The sequence below is a fragment of the Monodon monoceros genome, unplaced genomic scaffold, assembly GCF_005190385.1.
Source record: "Monodon monoceros isolate NGI ecotype Baffin Bay Population unplaced genomic scaffold, NGI_Narwhal_1 Super_Scaffold_11, whole genome shotgun sequence".
NCBI lineage: Eukaryota > Metazoa > Chordata > Mammalia > Artiodactyla > Monodontidae > Monodon > Monodon monoceros.
Window position 1 is genome coordinate 7,435,905 of NW_021703767.1, and position 25,172 is coordinate 7,461,076.

General features: G+C 43.8%; 1 protein-coding gene across 1 annotated transcript in view; it reads left to right on the forward strand.

Annotated features, from left to right (window-relative positions):
* The first annotated feature begins 1,476 nt into the window (after window positions 1-1,476).
* The window catches only part of KCNJ6 (potassium voltage-gated channel subfamily J member 6), a 289,740-nt gene continuing 266,044 nt past the window's right edge, over window positions 1,477-25,172 (forward strand). Inside the window, exon 1 of the mRNA XM_029215106.1 lies at window positions 1,477-1,943. The gene's annotated coding sequence lies outside the window, so the exon portion shown is untranslated. The remainder of the gene's footprint in view (window positions 1,944-25,172) is intronic.

Genomic DNA, 25,172 nt, shown 5'->3' on the forward strand with positions numbered 1-25,172 from the left:
CTCAGAAGTAAGAGCAAGTGAGATTACACAACCTCTTAGGGAAAATCAGTGAGTATAAGCCCACAGGTTGTGTGTGTGGTTGACCTGTCTATAACTGATGATGCAAATTTGAAGCAAACACCTCTCCATACCAAAAGGCATCCTTAGACAGCAGACAACATTCTTGAGGGGCTGAATTGCTGTGTAATTAGAAAGTATGAATGTAGAATAAAATAATCTTGGAAATAAGAGGTCTTGACCAGCACTTTCTCTTGAATAGGGTCACCTTCTTGGAAATGGAGATCCTGTATGTTGTGGAAGGGAAGCCACTTTAAAACATGGCACAAGAACAGCCAGTTACTGAAAGGACCATTACAAAATTATCAACCAATGGTATTCATTGCTCTCACAGTTTAGTTGTCAACCCATTTATCCCAGGAAAAATATGGCATACAAGAGTGGACAGCATGGAGGTAGAAGCGAGTTGTGTGGAAAGGTTTCGGAAATGTGGAAATACTCTTTGTGAAGATCATAAGAAAAAGAAGGGTTGCAGAGGGGACCACTATGGTGTGCTCCCTGGAATAACAATACAAAGCAAGTTTAAAACTCTAAGGATGGAGGAGGCAGTTGTGCAGGGACTGCCGAAGTCAACTTTGAAGGCAACCTGGATTGTGTATGAAAACGCCCACAGCGCCTTCTCCTTCTCCAATGCCACGGAACAGAGACGTCTGGATGAGGGTAGGGGAGGAGCAGCAGTGGGGACCGGGGCCCAGCTGCCGTGGTCAGGACGGAATGTGTGCAACAGCCTGCTGGTCTCCGGCGGTGCAAGCTTTGGGGCGCGGCCCCTGGGCTCCCACGCAGCCCGCTCCCTGCGCCCCCTGCCGGCCACGTGGACAGTGCGCGCTCCGGCTTCCGCGCCCCAAGCTGACTCTCCATTTCAGCCCAGAGGGAGACAGGGACAAGAGCCTCTTTCTCCTGATGTCACAAAACATTAAAGAAAGAGCCCCCTCCAACCAGCAGTCAAAAACCGATCCCCGAGCTTCGGCTTTCCTGCTTTCCAGGCTTTTCTTCGAGAATAACTTAGTGACATGGGGGGGAATGATGGGAACACGAGGCTAACCCTAAAATCTTCCCCAGGCATCGAGAGCCCCACATTTCCAGGCTCGTATTGGAGGGGTGGGGCTTGACTTGGTTGTTTCCGCATTGGCTCGGATTTGGGGGCGGGGGGGCGTCGTAGTGTCCCCGCCCAAGCTGGGCGATCCAGCGCGACACTGATGCTGAAAATGGGAGGTGGGTGGGCGCCTCCGGGTCTCCAGCTCCATCCCTCCGGGTCCCCGCCCACGGCCTCTACGGAACAGGCTGCGTGGCAGCTTTTCTCCAGCACGCGGCGCTGCGCTCTCTTTTATCCCCGGAGCCGCGTCGGTTCGTGCGCTGACAGCCGGGCTCAGCCAGTCGCCAGGAATTGAGTAGCGTTCTTTGAATCTGCGGCTTTCATGACGTCTCCCTGCGTGGTCCATCACTTTTCTCCTAGCCGGGGATTTTTCTTTTCCGCCACTCTCGCCTTTTCCCCCTTCCCTCCACCCGGTCTCCCTCCCCCGCCCCTGCCCGAACGCACACCCCTCCGCCCCTCCGTTGGCCCCCGCGCCCAGCCCTCCTCTCCACTCTCGGCCAGAGGGAGCCAGTTTGAAGACGGCCGCACCTGGCCGGAGAGGTTGGGCGGGCGGAGGGGTGGGATCCGCGGGACCCGGGAAGATAGACCCAGACCTGGATGCACCGAGAGGAGAATGGAGTCTCCTAAAGCCTCCCGGGGCTGACGTAAAATTTGACCATCTGATTCCAGTTTTCCTTCCCTTTTCTTTTTTTATTTCCTCCCCTCGCCATCCATCGTGTAGTGAATTATTAAACCTTGCTCCGTTCCAAGAGGGGAGATCATGATTGAATGAAGCCACCGAGTCCGCAGCAAGGTAAGCGGTGCGCTGAGTTGCTCGAAGGCAAGAAGCTGGCATCAATCTGGGCAAGAGGTTCTGTGCCCTCGGGTCCCCAACTCCCCTTCCCCAGTTTCCGCCGCTGCATGCATCTCCACTCTGATGAGAAACAGGATGCCCAAGTCAAGGGAAAGGCGAGGGAGAAGCAGGTTACATAACAGAAGGGAAATCTGTTTCATACGGTTCTCATTAGCAACTGAAAACTCGCAAGGGGGGCGGGGAGAGGAGGGGTCTGCATGCCCGGGGCCCGGAGAGACCCAGTCAGTTATTACAGACATCATTTCAACATCGGTTGGCAAAGATGAAATGCACGGATTAACTGGCAGGGGTGGCTTGCTATGTAGTCATTTACAGTTGGGAAAAGCCCATTGTCTTTGTGGAAAGCTGTATCCTTGTTCTTCTTTGCGTATAGGAGCAGGAGAGAGAGAGGAAGGAAGAGAGAGAGGGAGAGAGAGAGAAAGAGAGATAGGGAGAGAGAAAGAGAAAGAGAGATAGGGAGAGAGAAACATGAAGAGGAAAAGGAAAAGTGAGGGCTGGGGAGAAACAAGCAGAGAATGGGAAACAATAACTCCTAACTGTTCTCTATCAATATAACCAGAGATGTGATATGATGACTACCAACAGTGAATAGGAAGCTCTCCCTAGAAGTAAACTGAATTATTTTGTAATTGGAAGAGAAAAAAACAAACAACAACAAAAACCCTTCAGATAAAGTGAGATGTTTACTGCATTTAGAGGGCTGGATGAACTCACTGGCTTGCTTCCTCCTGGGTATATTTTTATTTGCATCAAGACATTAAGCTTGGATGAGTTTTTAACAGAAATAACATTTGTATTCCCCAAACCCAATAAAACCTTGGGTTAATCCACAGGTATATCTCTTGTACCGGGTTCAGTATGGAGAGACTCTTAGGGAGGAAACATATCTTGATAGAAACAGCCACAGTAATGGGGTGAGATTAGTGGAGAAACAAAATACCAGCATTTCCCAAAGAATCCCGCCTCCACTCCCAAAAAAAGGTGGGGGGGGACTCCAGTACTTAGGAGTTGGAGATTTTTTATACATTTACAGTGTCTCCTGCCTGCTTTTACCCAAAGTCTGATGATCCAAGGAGCCACCACAGAACCGGGTGTAATGCCACATTCCAGCTAGCACCATTCCCTGCCTACCTTTCTTCTGAAAAACGGAGGAGAGCGATGCCCAGGAGCTTCTTAGAAAGAAGAAGGGGCTTTGCTACAGTCAGGGCTGAGCTAACTAAGCTTCGCCCATTTTGCCTGGAGAAAAAGAGAAAGAGCTCAAGTCTCCATGGCGACCCAGGTGGGAGGGGAGAAGGCAGCTCCAGTTACAAATAAACGTTGTACAAAACTTTCCCAGATCCAAGCAAAGAAATAAGGGAGCTGCGTCCCCTGAGGAGGGTCCCAGGGCATAGGCTTTGCCCAGATTCCTGCCGGCGACCGGCGAGGGGGTGCCTAGGACTGGCCAGTCCCCATCAGACCTCCCAAAGTTGCCCAGGAGCTGCTGAGATTGTTGGACAGCGGGTTTCGGATTCAGCACCAAGGCCAGAGCACAGGCGCCCGCATTCCCACCCCGGACGGCTACCCCAGCGAACACTATTAAGTTCCTTTGGTCGCGGGAAGTCAATCGCTTTCTATAAAGGAACGATTCCCTTGCCAGTGCAGAATCTGGATATATGATTATGCACGGAATTGCGTGGGACAGAGAAGCTTGCAAATCACCCATTTCATGCATGGCGGTGCATCACAATAGCTATTCAAAGTCAAGAACATTGAACCGCAAACTATCCGAGCTGAACTGAGAATGGGGAAAATCCCATCCTCCGGGGAGAAAAGGAACACACACACAGACACACACACACACACACACACACACGCATGCACGCACGCACGCCACGGATCAGTCCCTGATGAGAGTTGTCTAGTTTCAACCGAGCCCCTTTGGCTTCAAAAGCGTTCATTCATTCCTCACCCTCTCGCTCTCCTCTCTAACTTTTTGTCGGGCTTAGAGGGCAGAAAGGCGCTGTGGGAGAACTGTGATCAGCGAGATACCAGCCAATCAACTCCTGTCTAGGGGTCCTGAGACCCAGGAGGGTGGAGAAATAGTTTACTCTTAGTCCAGACCTGACAGACTTCTCAGCAGAGCTGGTGAGCTCCAGGAAAGGGAAAAGGGTGTGTCTGTGAGATCAGTGACTAACTTCAAGTCAGCATGTGAACAGAGCGACTACATTTCCAAGGTCGCAGGCATAGTAAACAGAGGAGGAGTTACTTCTCCTAATAGAAACAAGGAAGAAACTGTGCAAGAGGGGCCGATTTATTATCATTCCAGTTCCATTTCAACATTCCTACAGGGGAAACAGGTAAGTTCCTCTCGCCATTCTGTCTTCACCTTAGGCAAGACTGGTCTGTGCCACGCCCTCCTCTCCTTTGGTACCAGGTCCTCGCACACCCCCTCCCCTGGACTGATACTGATGAGGAAAAATAGCAGAGGAAGGTGGAAGTCACATTTTGAAGAGGAAGCTTTAAAAGGGGGCATCCAGGTGTTAGAAGGCACAGTTTGAATTACAGAGCCCAGGCACGGTTTGACAACGGGATGGAAATACTGATAAAGACTCTACAGTACCCCTGGCTGCCATTCTCTTTTGAGGATGCCCTTATGCATGTGTGGTCTTGAGCTAGTTCTGGTTTGTTGTTTAAGAAGGTAAACGATATGTATCCTGGTTTTCCTTGCTGGGCATTTCATTGCTTTCTAAAAATGATGCATGCAGAGCACTCAGGACTTGGATAAAGCTGTGTGTTTATACCTTCCGGTCTTTTTTCTTCCTCTGTGATCACTAGTGAAGGCAGAAGCAATCTATTCTAAATCTGGGCAAAGGGTGAAATGTTACACTACATTTACCTTTTGGTTCCTGATGGACATGGACAAGTTTGTCTATCATTTAATTTATAAGAGTAGACAGAAGTGATGTATGGAGTATTATTAGGACTTAAACAAGGCAGTTTACCCTGCCTTTGCTGCATCTGATCTTATCAGCAGAAGGAAAGTAGACATTACTTATGAAGATAAATCCAGACAAGAATATGGATTATTAGATAAACAAAGTAATGTATTTGTGAGTTCTAAAGTTCAATTTCTCTCATGAATTAAAAACAAAAAAGATGGGAATGAAATTGCTCAATCAATTATCTTTAGTTCTGGTAGATTCCATGTTCACGTATTCAGTGCTAATTTACCAAACTATGGTTTGCTTTCTTCCTGGGTGGCTAATTGCTGAGCAAAGTGTCATTATGTCCTGATGACAGTGAATAGCATACTCCAGAATAATTGGTTTACCCATTTCAAGTAGGATTTGTTAAGGAGAGCAACTTAATTTTATTCCTGCATACCTGGAGCCATTTTGTAATTTTTTAAAATATAATTTTGATACCTCACCCTGGTATTTCCTAAACATCAGTAAATATATGCACTTGTATGACCCAGGTCTTCATTTAATACACAGGACTGGTATAGGCTGTTTCCTTTGAGTATATAAAAATGCTTCAGTTCACTCTCATGTTCCTCCCTATCTTCTCACAAACTATCCTTACTTTACAGGATAAAAAGAAAATAAAACATGAAAATAGCTGTTTAATAATCAATAGAAAAAAATTTGTTGGATATTAAAAATAAGTAAATATAAGGGTGGAGGAAGGAATAAATTAGGAGCTTGGGATTAGCAAATACACACTACCATATATAAAACAGATACTCAACAGGGGCCTACTGTATAGCACAGGGGACTATATTCAATACCTTGTAATAACCTATAATGGAAAAGAATCTGTAAAAGAATATACATATAGATATAGATATATATTCACATCCATATATATAAAACATATATATAACTGAATCACTTTGCTGTACACCTGAAACTAACACAACATTGTAAATCGACATTACTTCAATTATTTTTAAAAGAAAGTAAATACAGCCTTATGGAAGCTTAACCCCATTCACGGGTAGAAAATATTACTTTCTTCAAGGGTTGAATGTTGATAAAATGAATTTTCATGGAAACAAGACAAACCCTCTTTTTCAAAATGAGCAGGTAGGCAAGACAAAGCTTTTCTTTTTTTCACTATTCCTTAATCGAATGTTATGTAAGGACTATGTTGGTTAATAAGGGAAATGGACCAGAGAGAGTCAGAATAAGGGGAAGGAAGGGAGCTAGGGAAAAAGACAGTTATTTATTTTTACCAGGTTTAAAGTCATGATACTTTTCAACGCAAGATAGTTTTTTTAGTTCATTGTATCAGCACTTTAAAGTTCATGGACTTGAAATGTTTAAATTCAACAAATCTGGGTTTGACTTACTAAGATGGCATTTACTGTTTCTTTTATTTTTAATAATTTCATTTAAGTACCAAAAGAGAATTGGTTCCATCTCGATTTTTATAAAATTATTAAATTTGGTAGTATCAATAAAAGAGGAATTGGTAAAGTTAAAAAAATATCAAGACACTTCTATTGAATTAAGGTATTTTTCTTTAATTGTACTTCAAGTATTTAAAGAGATACAAAAATAAAATAATGTCATTTGGGGGCTTCCCTGGTGGCACAGTGGTTGAGGGTCCGCCTGCCGATGCAGGGGACACGGGTTCGTGCCCCGGTCTGGGAAGATCCCACATGCCGCAGAGCGGCTGGGCCCGTGAGCCACGGACACTGAGCCTGCATGTCTGGAGCCTGTGCTCCGCGACGGGAGAGGCCACGACAGTGAGAGGCTCACATACCGTAAAAAAAAAAAAAAAAAAAAAAAAAGTCATTTGGGATAAAATACATTTCAAAATGTATTTAAAATAATTAGTCCTAGAAATAATCAGAATTCTATAGAAAGAAGAGATCATGATAACTGTAGTTAGTGCCTGAATGGTATTCTGACTCTCCTCTGACAAAGTATATAATATACCCATACTTGATAACATTTTACTAGCACTAATTAATAATACAACTTTACTTCCTTTCAATAAAGAAGGACAATGTCATCTTAAAAAGAATATTCTGTGTTCCCTAAACTATAGCCTTAATCTAACAATACCTGCTAATCAACTGTAGAGGCCCAATTATTTATTTATTACTGAATTGAAGAGTTATTTCAACAAAACCTCAGAAGCTGATTTTGCTCAGTGCACAATGTTCAAGTGGCTATACTCAAATCTCTATTTTGTCCAGATGCATTGAGACCATCAATCAACTTTCCTACTTACAATGTATGAAGTTAACCCCAAATTTTAATGAAATGGCTATTTATTTCATGTCTTTACAGATGAGTTCAGGTCAGATTAAACCCAGTAACCCCTTCAGTCTCCCATTTCATGTTTCCTGTTGATGGCTGTGCTTAGGACCAGGGACCATATAGTACTGGTGGTTCTTTTAGTGGATAGATTTTAGGTACTATTCACCTCCAAACTCCCAGTCACAGAGATGTGATTACCAGTGTGAAAACTTTACAAAATGAACCAGCAAGTGAATCTATAAGATCCACATCCTTGCCACCAATTTTTTTGTGGGGCACTACATCTAAACATTTTGTATGCATTGTGAGAGACAAAGCTATGAGTTAAGTTTTAATCCCGGTGCTGTGGCAGTTTTCTCTTCAAACTCACAGGCATCACCTTTTTCCTACCCAGAATGAGAACAGACTTTTTTTTTCAATGATGCTTTAAATTTTCATCATATCATCTGACAGGAACGTGTGCAAGTGTGACAATGTGCCTGGCAGGTGTTGTTTGGTGATGAAGAGCACAGGCTCTGGTGTCTAACTAACTGCATTTGCATCAAGTTCTAGATGTATCCATCAGCTTTTAGTAGGTTTGGTGCAGTAACAGCCATTACAACCTCTCAGTTGCCTATAAAGCAAAGGTCTGTTTCTCCCTCAAGCTACGTGCCTTTGCTGGTCAGTGTGACTGCCCTTAAGTGTCTTCTTCACTCTGGAATCCAGACTGAAGGACCAGTCTGACCTGGGACTTTCCATTCCAGTATCAGAGGGAAAGGAGAATGCCAAATTAAGCAATAGCTTTTAAAAGTCCTGCTAAGATATGACATAAGTTATCCACTCACATTCCGTTGACCCAAAACAAGTCACTTGTCACACCAATGCCAATGGTCAATGACATGTATATTTCTCCCACAGTGGGGCACTGCAAGTCACATAACAATAGGTGGAGACATATAATCTTCCTACAGAAAAAAGAAGTGAATAACTGGGGATGCTGATACAATCCACGACACTAATTGGGTGACCTTGCTCAACTTCAAGTTCTTGGTTTGCCTATCTGTAAAATGAAAATAATAATAATGTCTACTCCGGAGATGTTATGAGGATTAATGTGATAATGAGGTTCTTAGCACGATGTCCAGCACAAAGTTGGCACTTTATAAATAGTAGATGCTATTATTTATTTGTTATAATGTGTCATTAAGTTCGGTCCTCAATGAGGCTATGTGAACTCTATTAATTAGGTAGCTGATGCAACAGAAAATCCCTACATTTCAGCAGTTTAGCAAAACAGAAGATTATTTTTCATCCCTATAAGTCTACTTGGCTGATGCCATACCAGCACCCAGGCTGACGGACACTTATTCATCTTAACATCTGGCTTCCATGATCTCCTTAGAGTTGATATGCAGTTGGCAGATAGGGTAAGAGGGAGTAGATGATTATGCAGGAGATTTTCAGTGATACAAGCCTGGAAGTAATTATATCAATCTTGCCCATATTCTATGGCCACACCTAACTGCAAGGGTAGCTGGAAATTGTAGTTTAGCTCTATGCCCAGGAGGAAGGCAAACTGGTAGGGTGAACACACTTGAGTCTTTGGCATATATACCCAATGTTAAGCTTGCAAATTTGACTACTTTAATATACATGTCTGGCGTCAAAGAAATACAGTTAGTGTGGGTCAGCAATAGAGTGGGGCAAAGCAAATGATTTGTCCCAATGGTGAAAAGATCCCCAGTTGGACTAGTATTTTGTTGAGCTCTTGAATCATTCTCCAGTGGTGTATTTTTTTTTTTTTTTTTTGCGGTACGCGGGCCTCTCACTGTTGTGGCCTCTCCCGTTGCGGAGCACAGGCTCCGGACGCGCAGGCTCAGTGGCCATGGCTCACGGGCCCAGCCGCTCTGCGGCATAGTGGGATCTTCCCAGACCAGGGCACGAACCCGTGTTCCCTGCGTCGGCAGGCGGACTCTCAACCACTGCGCCACCAGGGAAGCCCCCAGTGGTGTATTTTTTTAAATAAGTTAGTTGGGAACCTTTTGACTTTAGGAGTAGGCATATGTGATGCCTACGAAAGAGATGCAAATCTATATTGTTTGACTTCTGGTAGCTGAACCATTAAAGTAGACACAAAGAAGAGCTGACTTCACAACCCAAGCTTGGGAGCAAGTTTCCAATCCTGACAATTACACCCACATTGTGTCTAAGAAGCCTGAAGCATTAGATGCTGTCTCCCAGTATCTAGTACTTGCTGTTGACTAGCAATTTGCATTTTGTTTTGAATAGCATATAGGTTAGACACATGCTCTAAGTTTAGGTTAAATTAATCTAACAATAGTCAAGCGTTCTTTTGAAAATAGACCATGTAATTTGGAAGTAGTCTTTGAGAACTCCTGCCTGCCTCAAGGAGAGCAGGTACCCTTGGAAACTAAAATCTATACCTTTTCATTAGAAGGGAGAGATCAGCCTTAATGCCAAATATACATTTAGAAAAGAGAAATGTCAGGAGGAGATATATGAGAAAGCTATGAGAGAAAGAGCCAGAAGAAATGTAGTGGTGATCCATAATGCTTCCAGCCTCTTATGTCATTCCACTCCTCCAACTTAGGTGCCAAAGCCCTGGCCCATTCATGCAGGGCCCAATGTTGCCAGCCTGAAACAGTGAACACCTACCACTAATGTGTGTTCATCCTTCCATGGTGCAGTTATACTGGATTAGAGACCCCTTGAACACTTTAAATATCTTGTCATTCCAAAGTGAATAACATCTCATAGTGGAGCTTCTGTTTAATGAAGAGAGTTGTTTTGAAGAGAGGGTGTATTTCACTGCCACCTCCTGACATTTCAACCTAGAAGGGATATAACTCAACTCAGTCTCATGCAGAAGGGACCAATTAGGATAGTAGGTAAGTCCAAACCATGTAGTATAAGAGGTAGATGAAGGAATTGGGGTTATTTACCCTAGAGAATTCTTGACAGGAGGGAAAGATCATTGTTTTCAGGTGTCTTAATATTTGAAGATGAAGGATAGATTAGAGTTGTTCTGATGGACTCTAAGGAATACAACTAGCATCTAGTGGTAGAAGTTACAAAGCGACACTTTTCTGTTTCATATAAGAAAGAATGTTCTGTAGTCAGAGCTGAGCAGGGCTTATATGATCTGTCCTCTCCATTTGCATAGCTCTGAATTCCCCATCGCTGGAAGGCACAAAGAAGTTGGAGGAGCTAAGAAATAGGGCTGAAGTGCATGTGTTTTAAAGTCTCTACCAACACAAAGAGCTTCCAAGTCCTAAGAGGGCAGTGATGACCTACAGTTTCAGCCAACAAATCAGACTGGACCTCTATGAGGTCCATAGAGTAGGCTATGATGGACTGAGGTCATCATTTTATGAGGGAACCATCATTTCTCTATGAGAGAAATGAGTCATATTTCACCAAAATGACACCTCAGTCCATATACAAAATGTGTGGTCAGTGAGAGCAGGTCTGGAATGCAGGGACCACATGACCAGGCTGCATCTACAGGATTCATCACTCAAGGAAAACACTTACCCTGCTGCTTTATGTTGTCCATACCTCTCTATCTTCCATCAATAGATAGGGCATGAAATACCCCTTTGGAAGTTTCTCATGGCACCCTGAACCTTCTTATTTGTAAAAAGCCCCAAGTTGCTTTCAGAGTCAGGACTCCATGACATATCAGCCAGAGTACATTTCAGACTTGCAGACATTTCTTTTGTGCAGAATATGGTGTGAATAAGATAAAATTCCTACTCTTAAGGAATCCAATTTCAATAATAGCAAAGAAGGAATGGACCCCTTCCGTTTCAGCTGTATCCTGAAGACTCACCAGTGAATACCCTAAATATATATTCACCCTCCTGGGGTGACCAGACCCATTGTAGTGAGGCATATACAGAGAGAGGACACAAAGAGAGAAGCAAATAAAGAATCTGTTATAGATGTGCTGTCATAAAAGGGATTGCTTCATTGAGGAGACTGAATTAGGTGACCCTCTGTCTCCCCAGCAGCTGAGGAGTGTTAAGCCCCAAGCCAGGCCCTCTCATGGCTCCTTGCTGGCCACAGGTAGATCTCTGTGAGCAGAAGGAAGCATCAGAGCTCACAGAAGTCAGCTTAGGTCAATGGTTCCCAAACTGTGTCCCTGAACCAGTAGCAATGGTATCACCAGGGCAACTGGTTACAAAGGCTAATTCTCAAGCCTACCCCAGACCCACTAAATCAGAAACTCTGGGGATGGAGCAACCCATCTGCCTATCTCCTCCAGGAATTCGAATGCACACTAAATTTTGGGAACGACTGGCTTAGGTTCTTCTCAAATGCAGCCCCTCTAGTAGGCTTCCTCCTGTAGTGAAGACCTCCAAGTGTCTGCTCACTTGAGAGCCATGCAAAGTCACAGCTGGAGATGGAATGCCTGTCTTTATCTTCTACTGCATGTGCAGATCTAACCTGGTCTCAATGCCCAGGGGAAAAAGACAAAAACAAAAGGCTTTTGTTCCAACAGATAAAACATGCACAATCGTACTAAGTGGGGAAAAGTATGGCAAGCAAGGGCTTCTCTCTCGCTCTCTTCATGTAAATAAACTGCTTAGTCTTTTGGAATTCCAGATAATCCATCCAGAAGGGTTTTAGTTCTTATTTTAAATTAATAGTCTCATCTATTATCCTTTAAATAAAAGACGCTATCAGGAAATAAGAACGGTGTACTCTGGAGAAAAGCCACATTACAAGAATTGAATAACGGGCTTATCGTCGCAAACCTTCATGCAACCAAGTGAAGAATAATTATATAACATTCACTTTTGTTTAAAACATCTCTTGACCATCAGCACATTTCCAGAAATTGACCTTTAATAGCTACCCCCTGTATCATCATAGCTCCTTGAACCAGTCAGTCAACAAATCTTTAAGAGCAACTGCTATATAAAGAAGACAAAGGAGGAAAAAGAAAATGCACCCTCATTTCAGCCTTCAGAGGCATTAGACTTTACGAAAATGAGTATCGGTGAAACAATAATGCACAAGACAAAGAAGCATAGCATTAAACAAGAAAGTGCTAGGCTTTGAGTAAAGAAGGGGGATGTTAAAAAGGACTGGTGTCAGTAGGAAACATCAAAGCATATGGTGGAAGGTAAAGGAATCTTGGAAGAAGTAGGGTTTTGATGGGGAAATGGGGAAGAGAGTGCTATTCAAATGAGAAATCAGTCTGCATGGAGGGAGCATTGGCAATGAGGATTGGTCAGGCAGGGGTATTGGTGTACCTCACCATGGAGAAAATGGAGTCCAGGCATCAGTATGGAATTTGAGTCTTCAATCTCAAATAATGGCTTTGGTTGGGGGCAAAGGAGAGGATACACAGATTTTATTCTGCCATTTTAATCTGGCAGCCTTGGGCAAGGGAGACTAGGAAGAGAGGAAAAACTGGGATCAGGAGATAGCCAGACATTGATAGGAAGGGAAGAAGACCTAAGTATGCTCAGAGTTGTAAACCAGCAACAGAAAAATGGTCCCATTTGAGTGCCTTCATTAGTCCTGGAATTAGATCACTCATGAGCGGAGAGACCAGGCTGGGGTAGATTCAGCCCAAAGAAAACTCCAACGTCGTGCGCTCCGTGAGCACGAGGGATTGCACGTGGCCGCTGTCCAGGTGTGGAGTGTTGAGGTCATTCCAGTGAATAAATAACACGACTGGGAAGGAGGCTGAGCGAGGGCTGCAGTTAGAGCTGAGGTTAGATTTGTGGCTCGATGGTCCATTATCACCTTCACGTGCAAACACTGGGCTGCAGCATTCCAAAATGTGTCTTTGGGGATTTGTTGTTCCTGAGGCACCATGGGGACAAGTATGTGCAGGGTTATGAATGGGAGATTTGTTAATCCTTCAGGTGGTGGGACCGTGTTATTTTGTGATGCAGAGCAGAGAGAAGAAAGAACTCCTTTAACTCCTTTCTTGTTTGCAAAACCAGTGCTGCTTGAGATTCATCCATAGTCATCCCTACTTATGTATGTCGGACTCCTACTTTTTCTCTGCCCGTGGAGTAAAACTCACTGAAGACTTTATGGAAGTCACTGGGGATTTAGTCTGGCTCTGAACAGCATGAATGGAGCCCCCAGGAAACATGGAGTTTTAGGATATATCCTACCAGTGCCTGCCACTAACCCAGGGCTCCCACTGAGCTGTCACCAAAGAGTAAATATAAAATGGACCCACCATCATCTGGAATAACCTAAATGGCATGGCCCCCTTTGGCATGGGTCAGATCCACCACTGCAAAATGAGTAAAGATCTTTTTTACAAGACCTCAAAATAATAAAAATAGTGAACTAAAATATGTTTCTTTCAGTGAATTTTATTTTTCAGGGAAATAGTTTATTTGGTCTACACTCTGGAGATAAGAGTCTTGATCCTCCATTCCTGTTGTGTACAGAAGTGGAGTTTATTTTAAATTAGCAATGCTGAATCTTTTGTGAGATTTGGCTTTCATGGGGAGAACAAAAAGTCCCGGATTTTAGAGCAACTCGTAGAGAAAAATGACATTGTGGTGACACACAAAACTAGTCTGGGAGAGGAAAATTTCATTAAAATCCACCGATCATTTTCAAATAAACCTCTAATTTCTGTTATTTATTTAATAATATTTTCTTAAAGAAAGTAATTATTAAACTATACAAACCTTTTCTTGGTTACCCCAACCAATCCAAAGTGTGTCTTTTTGTGGCAAAAGAAGTGTCAGAATGCTATTAGCACTGAGACTGGAGCCTGGGTGTCCTTGTGAGAAATTGTAATCCTCGTTTGACTGCTCAAGCTCTTGCAATATGCAAGTATTGTTCTAGTTTATTCCTTTACTCATGTAAGGAATCTGGACTCAAGTTACTTCTTTCCCTGTTAAGTTTCCAGATGAACTGTTGGTATTGCTAGAATAATAAACCCTGGAAACATGAGGTAGGCGAGCAGGGCAGTCACTTAAGTGACAAACCCTCCATACCATCCTGGCTTCTTCCCATGCCCAGTTCCAGACATAGAGGAACTGGTTGAATCATGTGTGCCTCGGATTCTAACCACAAAACAGATCACTCTGTGCACTTAGAGCATCCCCAAATTTCATAAATGTTCAATTACATGAGAAAAGACAAGAGAAATCCCATTCAGTTGGCAAAGAAAGCAAAACTGCCAACTAGGGCCTTGAAGCCCTGAGCACAAGAGAAGGAATCTCAGGCAGTGGGAGGGGGAATGGGCAGTGGTTTCTAATAAGCAGAGAGAGAAAATGGGCCTGAGATCTATGCAAGGTGGACTTGCTGGAGCCAGAGGTTCTGACACCCTAAAAATGCTTTAAAAGGAAAGGATGGAAATTTCTGTGCTGTCATCTGAGAAATCAAAATGATAAACTAGGCAACGTCTTAAGTTCAGTGTCCAGGTCACTAAATTTAAGATGTCAATTAGAGTATATTGGAAGATACCACCGAAATTCAAAGTTGGGCTCTCATGCTTGAGCCTTCTCCTCTCACCGTGGGTACCATTCCATGGGCATCGTTCCGTGGCCACTGTTCCGTGAGCACTGTTCCGTGGGCCTTGTCCTGCAGCCACTTCATGGGCTGCTGCGTACCTGCATGCTCTACTGCTCTGCCAGGCTCGAACCTCCTTGCCAACGAGGGCCAGACTTAGACATCACTGCACCCCCTCTGTGTTTCTCCCTAAGAGTTTCATGGAAGAGCAATTCAATATGTGGTATTTGAATAACATTTCTATGATGCCTAAAGTTTTCTGATTCCAATAGACAGATTAGAAACTGTTAAAACTATTTAAAAATAGCTCTCCTTGGAAGATGAATACAGCTTGTGTCAGTCCATGTAGTCAGATTGTAGCCATCTCCAAAAGTTCAGTAAAGACCACCCAAACAAGAAATAAAACACCCAAATTTTGTATACGGAGGCCAGAGGGGAGACATAAGGGAGAAAGATCATCTTCTTCCCTTAGTAATTTGTATGTCTGTTTTGGATGTCCCTCAAACACAGTATGTGAATGATGAGGAAAAGGGATGAGTGTGGGTTTCAGATGAGACAAGGTGAGTAACACTCTCACTTCTCTCAGCCATATAAAAATCGAAGCTCAGTCATTTCCAGGTCATTGGTTTCTGACATGTCTGTGCTGGTCTAAGCGCTGTTAACCATAACACACTTCCTTTCAAGAAGCCTGAGAGATTGGTGTTAACATTGAGGCATGTGGTTTATAGAATGAGCTTTGACAGATACCAAGCTCTGTTAGATGAGTTATTGAACTTCTTTCTCTGTCAGGTTTCCCAGCTATAGAGTAGGGATAATTCAGGGAAATAAACGCAATAGATTAGTGAGCTATTTTTCCCATACCTTGCTTCTGAGAGGGTATGGAAAATTATAATGAGCCATTTAATGATTTTACACTTTTTTTTAATGCCAAGTGAATATGTTCAGGAGGGAGATGCTACTCACAGCTTCATTATAGGCCTCTGAAGGTGAAATAAGTTTATGGGTAGGATAATGCCCCAGATACACTGTGGGAACCCACATCATCAAAGACTGAACTGTGCCCAGCCTTGCACAGTCACCAACACAGGGAAGTGAGCTCATGGGCTAGAAAGACGTTTAACAACTGAATTTGAAATCCTAGGAACCATCGGTTGAAATTCTCTTCATTCCTGGGTGGAAGAGATAATCCAGGTAATTCACTTAAACCAGACAACCCCATTCCTGAAGCACTTTCAATCAACGAAGTTTTACAGCAAAGTCAATACTGAATCTTGTGAGTACAAATGAGTTTCAAAATGTATATAAGCCTATGTGTGGATCAGGAAAGCTCTTCACATTTGTACCTATATAACCGTATAACCTGTATAACAATTTTTTGTGTGGTTTCCATAGAGGTGGCACTTTTTGGCACTACCCTGGTGAAACTTCTACCAATGGAAGTATAGAGAACTTGTATCTTGGGTGTGGCCAGACTTGTGGAAACCAAACTTCTCTTTCCCTGAGATAACACTCACCTTTAAAGTAACTGGACAATTTGAACCCCCCCCCATTGTTTGAACATTTCTACAAAGCCAGGAATGTTTATAGATGATTCCGAAAACTAAACAAATTTTGAGAGTAATGAAACCTGTGCTCAGACAGCTTGACTAAAGACAATAAAATACAGTCAATTTATTTTACCTGGGCATTTCTCCCTTATTCATTGTACCAGTAAGTTACATTCAATGAAGAAAACTGGAATGATTCAAATAAGCTTAAAAAAAAAAAAAAAAGGAAGTCAGGAAAGCAGCAAGCAGGAAGGAAGGGGGGAAGGAGAAAGGAAAGAGGGAAGGAAATAGCACATACGGTAAATATATGAGTTTACTTGTGTTTGTAACTCAAGCCCATCACTGCTTTTAGTGTACACTATTTTGCTGTGCTCTTTTCTTACCTGGTGATACATCATCAGCTTCTTCCCAAGTCAGTAACTAGGAGCAGGTTGTAGATGCCTTTGACCTTGCTCCCTTCTGCTGTGGGACTCAGTCCCCGCACTTTAACCACCTTGCCGACGGCCCACCCGGCTATCCCTTTAACATGATGGGTAGTTGCCTGAGAACCAAGGGAGCTGATAATGTGCATCTTAATCTGAACTCAGGATAAGATGGAATGAGATCTTCCAATCAAGCAGTGAGGCGGGGAAAACAGGGGCAAATTCCTTCTTTCTCCACCTTTTGTTACCTTCAGGCCTTTAATGGGTTGGATGATGTCTACCACGTCGAGTGGGGAGGGCAATCTACTTTGCTGAGGCCACTGACTCAAATGTAAATCTCATCCCAAAACAACCCCCCAGACACACCCAGATATAACGTTTGATCTGGGCACCTCCTGGCGCAGTCAAGTTGATGCATAAAATTAACCACTGCATTGGCACATCCTTAGCATCACAAGCACTGCCCAGCACATAATAGGTACGCAATATTGTTGAATAAATATATAGTTGTGACGGCTACATTGTAAGTAATTCTAAAACTTATTTACTGTGAATTTTTTTTCATCTTTATTTTGGGCATTTGGGTTGTTTTCCTTTTTGTGTTGTCAACACTACTATTATAAGCATTTTTGTACACACCAGTTGAGAATGCTTCTTTAGCATAAATTATTAGAAATGTAATTGCTGGGTAAAAGGGTCCACATTTTTTTTTTAAAGCTCTTACAACATTCAACCAAATTGCCATCCAGAAAGACTGCCCCTATTTACATTCTACCAGAGGTCCAATCCACTGATCCACTGACCGCATAAGCAACCGAACCAGATGCAAGGTCATTTAAAGAATTGGACCAGGTCTTTCTCAGCTGCCAGAACCTGCGACCCCTTGAGCCATTCGGCCACATGACTGGGCCAGTTAGAAAGAAGGAACTAATATCAGACATTGGGCAAAAACTTTCCTAGGGTGGAACTCAGATGATTGATACAATTTTCAGAGATAATATCCCAATCATTAAGCCAATTGATCCTCACAAGAACCCACCAAGGAATGGCACACACTGTTGACCCATTGGTAGATGGCGAACCAAACCCAAGTTCACACGGGTAGGTGATCACCACGATTTGTAATCAGAGTCAGGATTCCAGGCCTCTGGCCTTGAACTCTTTCCCCCTTTGCTCTTTCAACATCCAAGATCCACTCTTCAATCCACATTCACACTGGCCAGGAATGTCCAAGATAGGTCCTTTAGAAGTGATTTTAAGAGATTCAGCAACACTGTAGTAGTATATTAACTTATTGAAATACTTTTATAATTTGTAGACTTGAGGGATGGGGAGAAAGGGGAGTTGGTGGGGAGAGAGGGAGAAAGAGAGAAGAACAATCCAGCTAAGGGCAGTTTCTTAGCAATAGCTTTTGTAGTCTACTTGGCCATAGTAGATTACCATGGCTCTGAGTTTTTCCCTCTGAGTTCATAAACTGTTATTAGTTTCACATGTGTAAGAATATCATTAAAGAGATGCCATGATTTCTGCTGATATTATATACAAAAGATAAAAATCCCTTACTCCAGGGACTTCCCTGGAAGTCCAGTGGTTAGGACTCCACACTTCCACTGTAGGGGGCAAGTGTTTGATCCTTGGCCCTGTGAACTGATTCTGCAAGCCGTGGGGCACAGCCAAAAAAAAAAATCCCTTCCTCTTGCCCCCATCATTCCACTCCAACCCAGGAGCAAGTCAGCATAATATATCTCAGTAGATGGAGTCATGTCTCCCTTTATTAGCTGATATCCCCCTTAAAACCTAAGAAAAGTATACTCATTTGAGGGCTGAAGTTTTTTGCTTTTTAACAGAAGGAAAAATTTTTTTTTTACTATGTGAGATCTTTACCTGTCTTATTTTAAAACATTGAAAAATGCTTTCTTATCAAAACAGGATATTTAAAAGTTTTGTATGCATTCGAAACTTCAACTGAGAAATAGCGAAAAGATAACAATTGTCATCAACATCTGTAAATTATGTGTAAGCTAATAGAAAAAGAAATCTCTTTCCCTGGCTATGTCTTTCATTTTTAAAAATACAATTTCATAGATATTTTAACAATTCAGTTTCTCCAGTGTCTCTGATATCTAGTGACTTACCCACATTTTACAGATGGTAAGACTGGGGCTTAGAAGGAAATATCTTCTCCATCCACCATGCTTTTCTAGAGCAAAAAAACAAAAACAGAAAAAAAAAAACAACTAGTAGCACATTATTGACATTTTTTAAATTTAAAAGAAATGAAATCCACTGGGAACAACTCTCAAAAGGCATTTTGCAGTGGCTGATCTGGAGTGGAATTTTCCATGACCAGTAAAGAATCTGGAGCAAATCTGATGACCATTCAAAGGAAAGACAACAGAACCAGGCTTGAATCAGCAGCCAAAGATACTCGAACAAGCGATGCTCTGGACAACCCTGGCCATCCAGCCACACAGATTCAACAGGTCTGTGGTGCACGTGCGCACACGCACGCACGCGCATGCGCACACACACGTACCACTTCAGAGCCTCCCAAATGATTTTAAAGGGCAGCCAGGGTGAAGAACCCACAACAGCCAGTGCACATAGCCCAGCATTCAAGGTTCACTCTATGACAATAATAGGAATCTTCCCTTAAACTTTCTCATGAGCTCCAGCACAGGAAGTGGTTTCCCATCTACAATCTCGTTTGATCGTCACTCCCTCAGCGAACAGGGATTGGGTCCTACTGGGTCCTAGGTGCTGCAGTACCACTCAAGGGCTTTTCCTACTAAGGGGAGGAGAGAATATGACAGCTATAGTGCTGGTGGGTGTGGGATCCCTGTCCCCGAGATGAGTGAGGGGCAGTTGTGAAAGACCTCTGATGGAGCCCAGCATAGGAGCCAAGCTTTCCCCCCTATGAACTCGGGAAATCAGAGGTGGCCGTGGGGAAGGACAGGGGCTTGGCAGGATGAGGGAGCCAGGGGAGAGGATTGAAGACGGGGTGAAGGGCCAAACCACAGGGACCCGGTGTGCCACCAGAAGCACCTTAGTTTTCATCCCAGAGGCAACTGAAAGCCAAAGCAAGATTTTAGACAAGGCAGCAGAAGGGACAAATTTGCTTCTAGAAAAACGATACTTGTGTTTATCTAAAGGCAATATCAGTAGCAATACTTAATTTGTCAGTGAGACGGGCAATTGTGAGGAATAACAGAGCTTATTTTTAGATCCACCATTTCCTGGTGCCCCGAGCTGACCCCACTTCCGCCAAAACCACACCCTGAAGGCCGTTTCCATGTGATCTACATCTCAGGGCTTCTCACCAGGCATGAGAGTGGACGTGAAATCTATGCGTGTGAGTTCCAGGTGAGCAGGCCCTTGGCTGATGTGGCAGGTCATCCCTCCTCGCTGGGCAGCCCCTTGGGGATGGTTGAACACAGAGACAGGGTGGGGGCCCACACCCCAGCCAGAGGTCTGCAAGGTAACAGCAGACCAGGCTTCCTTGCAGGGCTGCCTTCAAAAGATTTTCCAGCCCAAATCAGCTTCCTAGAGTGGAGAGAACCCCGTTCTCTCCAAATCTGTCTTCCCAGCATTTAGAAATACGGTTTAAATCCCTTAGCAAGATGAAGGAGCCAGTGTGAGTTCCTGCAGGCAAATCTTGGGCTTTCACACGAACCAGCTCCCTGCTGGCTTTGTGATTCATCCCAGCCTGCTGTCCCTTCCTCGGAGAGAGCCTGGGCAGGAGATGAATTCCCAGCGGTCCTGGCACCAGACACTTGCCTCTTCTCTTCCTTTTTAAAGGGCAAATCCTGTGCTCCAGGCACTGCCTTTGCACGCCTCTGTTTTTGGCAGGGATGTGTCTGCCAGCATGGTATCCCCACTGCCTCTGGGACCCTGGTTGATTCTCCCCGAAGGCTGTCAGCTTTTCTGTTCCCCTGACAGACACCAGCTCCTGCCAGAGAGAAACCCTGAGTGTTCCCACAAGGCTTCGGAGAATTTGTTCACCTCCGGTCCACATGCCACCCTTGAGTCTCCTCCAGGACATGGGAGGGCAGGGTACGCACCAGGCCCCACCCAACAGAGGCACGACCACAACCAAACCCACAGTCAGGCTGGTAAGAAGCCCCAAGACCCCCACGAGCTTTATTCTTTCAAGTGAAAACAGATGTGTGACATCACTGGCCATCCCAAAGGACTTTGGAAATGTCAGCAGTTTTTACGGACCAACAGGAACTTCTCTGACATTTGAGAGAAATGGTCCATTTTTTTTTTTTTAATTTTTATTTTATTTTTATTTATTTTATTTTTTTAATTTTTATTGGAGTATAGTAGATTTACAATGTTGTGTTAGTTTCTGCTGTACAGTGAATCAGTTATACATATACACATATCTACTCTTTTTTAGATTCTTTTCCCATATGCAGAGTATTGAGTAGGTTTCCCTGTGCTATACAGTAGGTCCTTATTAGTTATCTATTTTATATATAGTAGTGTGTATATGCCAATCCTAATCTCCCAATTTATCTCTCCCCCCACCTTACGCCCTCTACAAAACAGAAATAGAGTTACAGATGCAGAAAACAAACTTATGGAAACAGTCCTGGTTTTAGGGGTATGACTTTACCCTGAGAAACTTCAAGATTCTACACTGAGACTTCACCCTGAGTTTCCATCTTTCAAAATAGGGAACTGGGGGCTTCCCTAGTGGCACAGTGGTTGAAAGTCCACCTGCCGATGCAGGGGACACGGGTTCATGCCCCGGTCCGGGAGGATCCCACATGCTGCGGAGCGGCTGGGCCCGTGAGCCATGGCCACTGAGCCTGCGCGTCCGGAGCCTGTGCTCTGCAATGGGAGAGGCCACAACGGTGAGAGGCCCGCGTACCTCAAAAAAAAAAAAAAATAGGGAACTGGAAGAGGGTACCACTTTCGGGCTTAGGGTGGGTCTCTGACGCTCTTGGTCTCCGCCTCACAGCCCCTCTGTCCCTGATCCCCTCCCTCCAACAACTCCCCCTGCCTTCACGGAGCCATTGGAGGATGGATGATGTTACAGGGCGATGGGAGAGATGGAAGCAGAGAGGGCTGTGCATTGTTAACCACAGACACTGTCCAAAGAATGACCTCCAGGAGGGGGGAAGGTCAGCACCTCAGGAAGGTTGTGGGAGGCGGGAGTGGGGATAGAGATGCTGAGTCCTGGGGAGGAGGTGTGGGGACAGGGGTTGCTGTCTTCAAAGCAGGGATGCTGTCTTCGGGAGAAACAAAGCCTGCTCTAGTTAAGAGTGCTAATGCTTCTGCAGTAGGAGCAGACATCCTGAAAGAGCTATTAGTGGGATCTTATTAAGATGGCCAGGTTCCCACTCTATCCTGGCTGATTCTAGGTTCTTCCCATTTTGCGGCAGCTGAACTTGTGGTTCTTGATCTTGTGGGTCTTTGGGGAGAAAGCCATGTTGCCTCATGAACCTTTAAGAAAATCCCTTCTCTTCCTCATGTCTAAATGCCAGGACCGTTAACTCGGGATTCAGAAAGAAGCTGATTTGGCATAATTCGAAGTTGTGTGTGTTTCTCTTCCTTATTTGGCATATGTAATTTTAGTTAGAAAATAGTAAACAGGATACTGTGAACACAGTTTTAAAATAAAGTGATATTCTCTAGGTTCTTTTGAAAAACATGCAATGGGAATCATCGCTCCAGTGTTAACAAAAGAAAGTTGGAGAAAATGTCGATATATTGCTGCTTTATTTTCCTTAAACTACTTAAGAATGGTCTCGAAAGTTGTAAGCCAGATTTTCTAGGCAGTTAAATTAATATTGCCCATGGGAGTCAAGGGGTCCAAGTGTTGAGTCTGTGTGATGGGTTCATGTTTCTCAAACTTTAATGTGCTCAGGAACCATCTGGGTCTCTTATTAAAATACAGATTCTGATTCAGTAGGTCTGGGCTGGAGCCTGGGGTCCTACATTTCTGACAAGCTCCCTGGTGATGCTGATGCTGCAAGGCTCTGAGTAACTTCCACTGATTCGCCGAGTGCCTTGTTCCCTTTATGAGTTTAGACGGACATCAAGGAAGGATGAATAATCCGCTTCTAGAACCAGGCTTCCCAGGTCATCTCCTTTATGTCTTTGGGTTTTGTTCTGTTTTCTTTTGTTTTGTTTCTGAGTGGTTAAGCAAGAATCACAAGGCTTCCTGAAGTTAAAAAGTGGTAAAGGATGACAGGGTTTTGATTACACTATAGTTTAACAGATCAGTTTAAGATTTTGGAGAGCATGATGTTGAAGAGGATCCGAGAGGAGAAAGAGACAGGAAGAGGCCAGCTCTGCTTCTTTACGTCTATTTTGGACACGGTTCTGGGTTATTCATATAGCGTGTCTCTGCCAAAGGGAGTTAGAGAAACTTGGAAGAGGTTATTTATTGAAGTATTTTAGAAGTAAATTCTACCCTTTACAATCTTTTTAAAATAAACATCTCTAAATGGAAGGACCAAGGAAACTTCAGTTGCTATCCTAGGAATATAATCCAGAACCCAAGGTAGTACTTGTTGGAAAGAAATGTCAAAAGGCATATGGAAGGGCAGTCAGCAGAGCGGAGCAAAGAAAGCCCTCCCTCTGCCATGGGGCACAGACCACACAAGTAGCCAGTTACACAAGGGCGTATTGGTGCAGGTTTTGAACAAAGAAATCACCATGTTTCTGCAAAAAGGGGGACAAGATCAAAAGAATACCCAGGAACTTGGTGAAAAGCTGTGGAAGGAACCAGATGAGTGACAAAGAAAGGGAAAATTCTTGGGAATGCCCACTTTCCTGAACTGTAATTTCTTCTTAAAAAAACTCTTTAATAAAAATATCGTGGGCTTCCCTGGTGGCGCAGTGGTTGAGAGTCCGCCTGCCGATGCAGGGGACACGGGTTCGTGCCCCGGTCCGGCAAGATCCCACTTGCCGTGGAGCGGCTGGGCCCGTGAGCCATGGCCGCTGAGCCTGCGCGTCCGGAGCCTGTGCTCTGCAACGGGAGAGGCCACACAACAGTGAGAGGCCCGCATACCGAAAAAAAAAAAAAAATGTAAGCCATTGTTAGGACCAGCAGTAGACAAACTGGAGGTTGCCTTAGACATCCTAAGCCTCAGGCCCATCCTGCACCCCTTTTCTCATCTTGTCTCCCCATCTTTGCCCAGCCTTTAGTCTCTACCATTGCCTCTACGCAGTTTCCTGACTTATACTAAAATAGAAGGGCTCTAAATGAGCAGCATGGCTTCTAAGTACATTTGCCCAAATATATTCCACATTTTTCAATCCATTCATACTTACCAGATATTTTTTAAAAGCCACATTTTCAAAACTGATACAGAAGAAATATTGCAGAATACTAATATCCATTATTAAATCTGAAGTGAGAGCTTGGTTATTCTGTGTCCTTTCCTAAATTTTTTTTAAATTTATTAATTTATTTTTATTTTTGGCTGCGTTGGGTCTTTGTTGCTGCATGCGGGATTTTCTCTAGTTTTGGCGAGTGGGGGCTACTCTTCATTGCGGTGCACGGGCTTCTCATTGCAGTGGCTTCTCTTGTTGTGAAACATGGGCTTTAAGCGCGTGGGCTTCAGTAGTTGTGGCACGCAGGCTCAGTCTTTGTGGCTCATGGGCTCTAGAGCGCAAGCTCATCCCAGACCAGGGCTCGAACCCGTGTCCCCTGCATTGGCAGGCAGATTCTTAACCACTGCGCCAACCAGAGAAGTCCCATCCTAAATTTTTATAATATCTTATAGTAAATAATAAGAAATGAAGTTATACTTCAATAAAAAAAGAGAAATGAAGTGGGTGGCTTTATTATTGAACAGTTAGACAACAAGCTTGTTCCTTCAGAGGAGGTAGCACCACCTGAGTCCCCCTCTCTGTTACCTGCGCCTGATTGGGATGCTCTGTTTGACCTGCAGTGGTTCAACACCCCGTGTGCACATCAACATCTCCCGAGGAGATTTAAAAATATATCCACATCTGTTCCTCACCCCAAACTAGTTAAATCAGAATCACAGCGGGGAGCAGCCTCTGCGTTGTATGTTTTCAAAGCTCCCCACATGCTTTTACTGGGCAGCCAGGGTTGAGAACCATTAGTTTAAAGAATAACCATCAGATGCCTTCAAAACATACCTGAAAATTATTAAGCATTTAAACTCCCAACGTGAAAATCTTTTACCTTTTTCTTATTGCCTAGAACCATTTAAAAGTCATGTGATGGATATCCCCCTTCCCCCCACCCACTATCTCCTCCCCATCCCACAGCATCACCATCCCTTATCATCACCACCACCACTGACAACAGCAAAAAGGTCAAAATACAGAGCTAAGGCACTTATCTTAAATTATCAGCTTTTGTATTTGGATATTCAAACCTTTAAAATGCGTAAAGTAGCGGCCATGGAAGGAGGTGGTAGCTGGGAGCATAAAAAAAACATTGCAACCTGGGCCCCC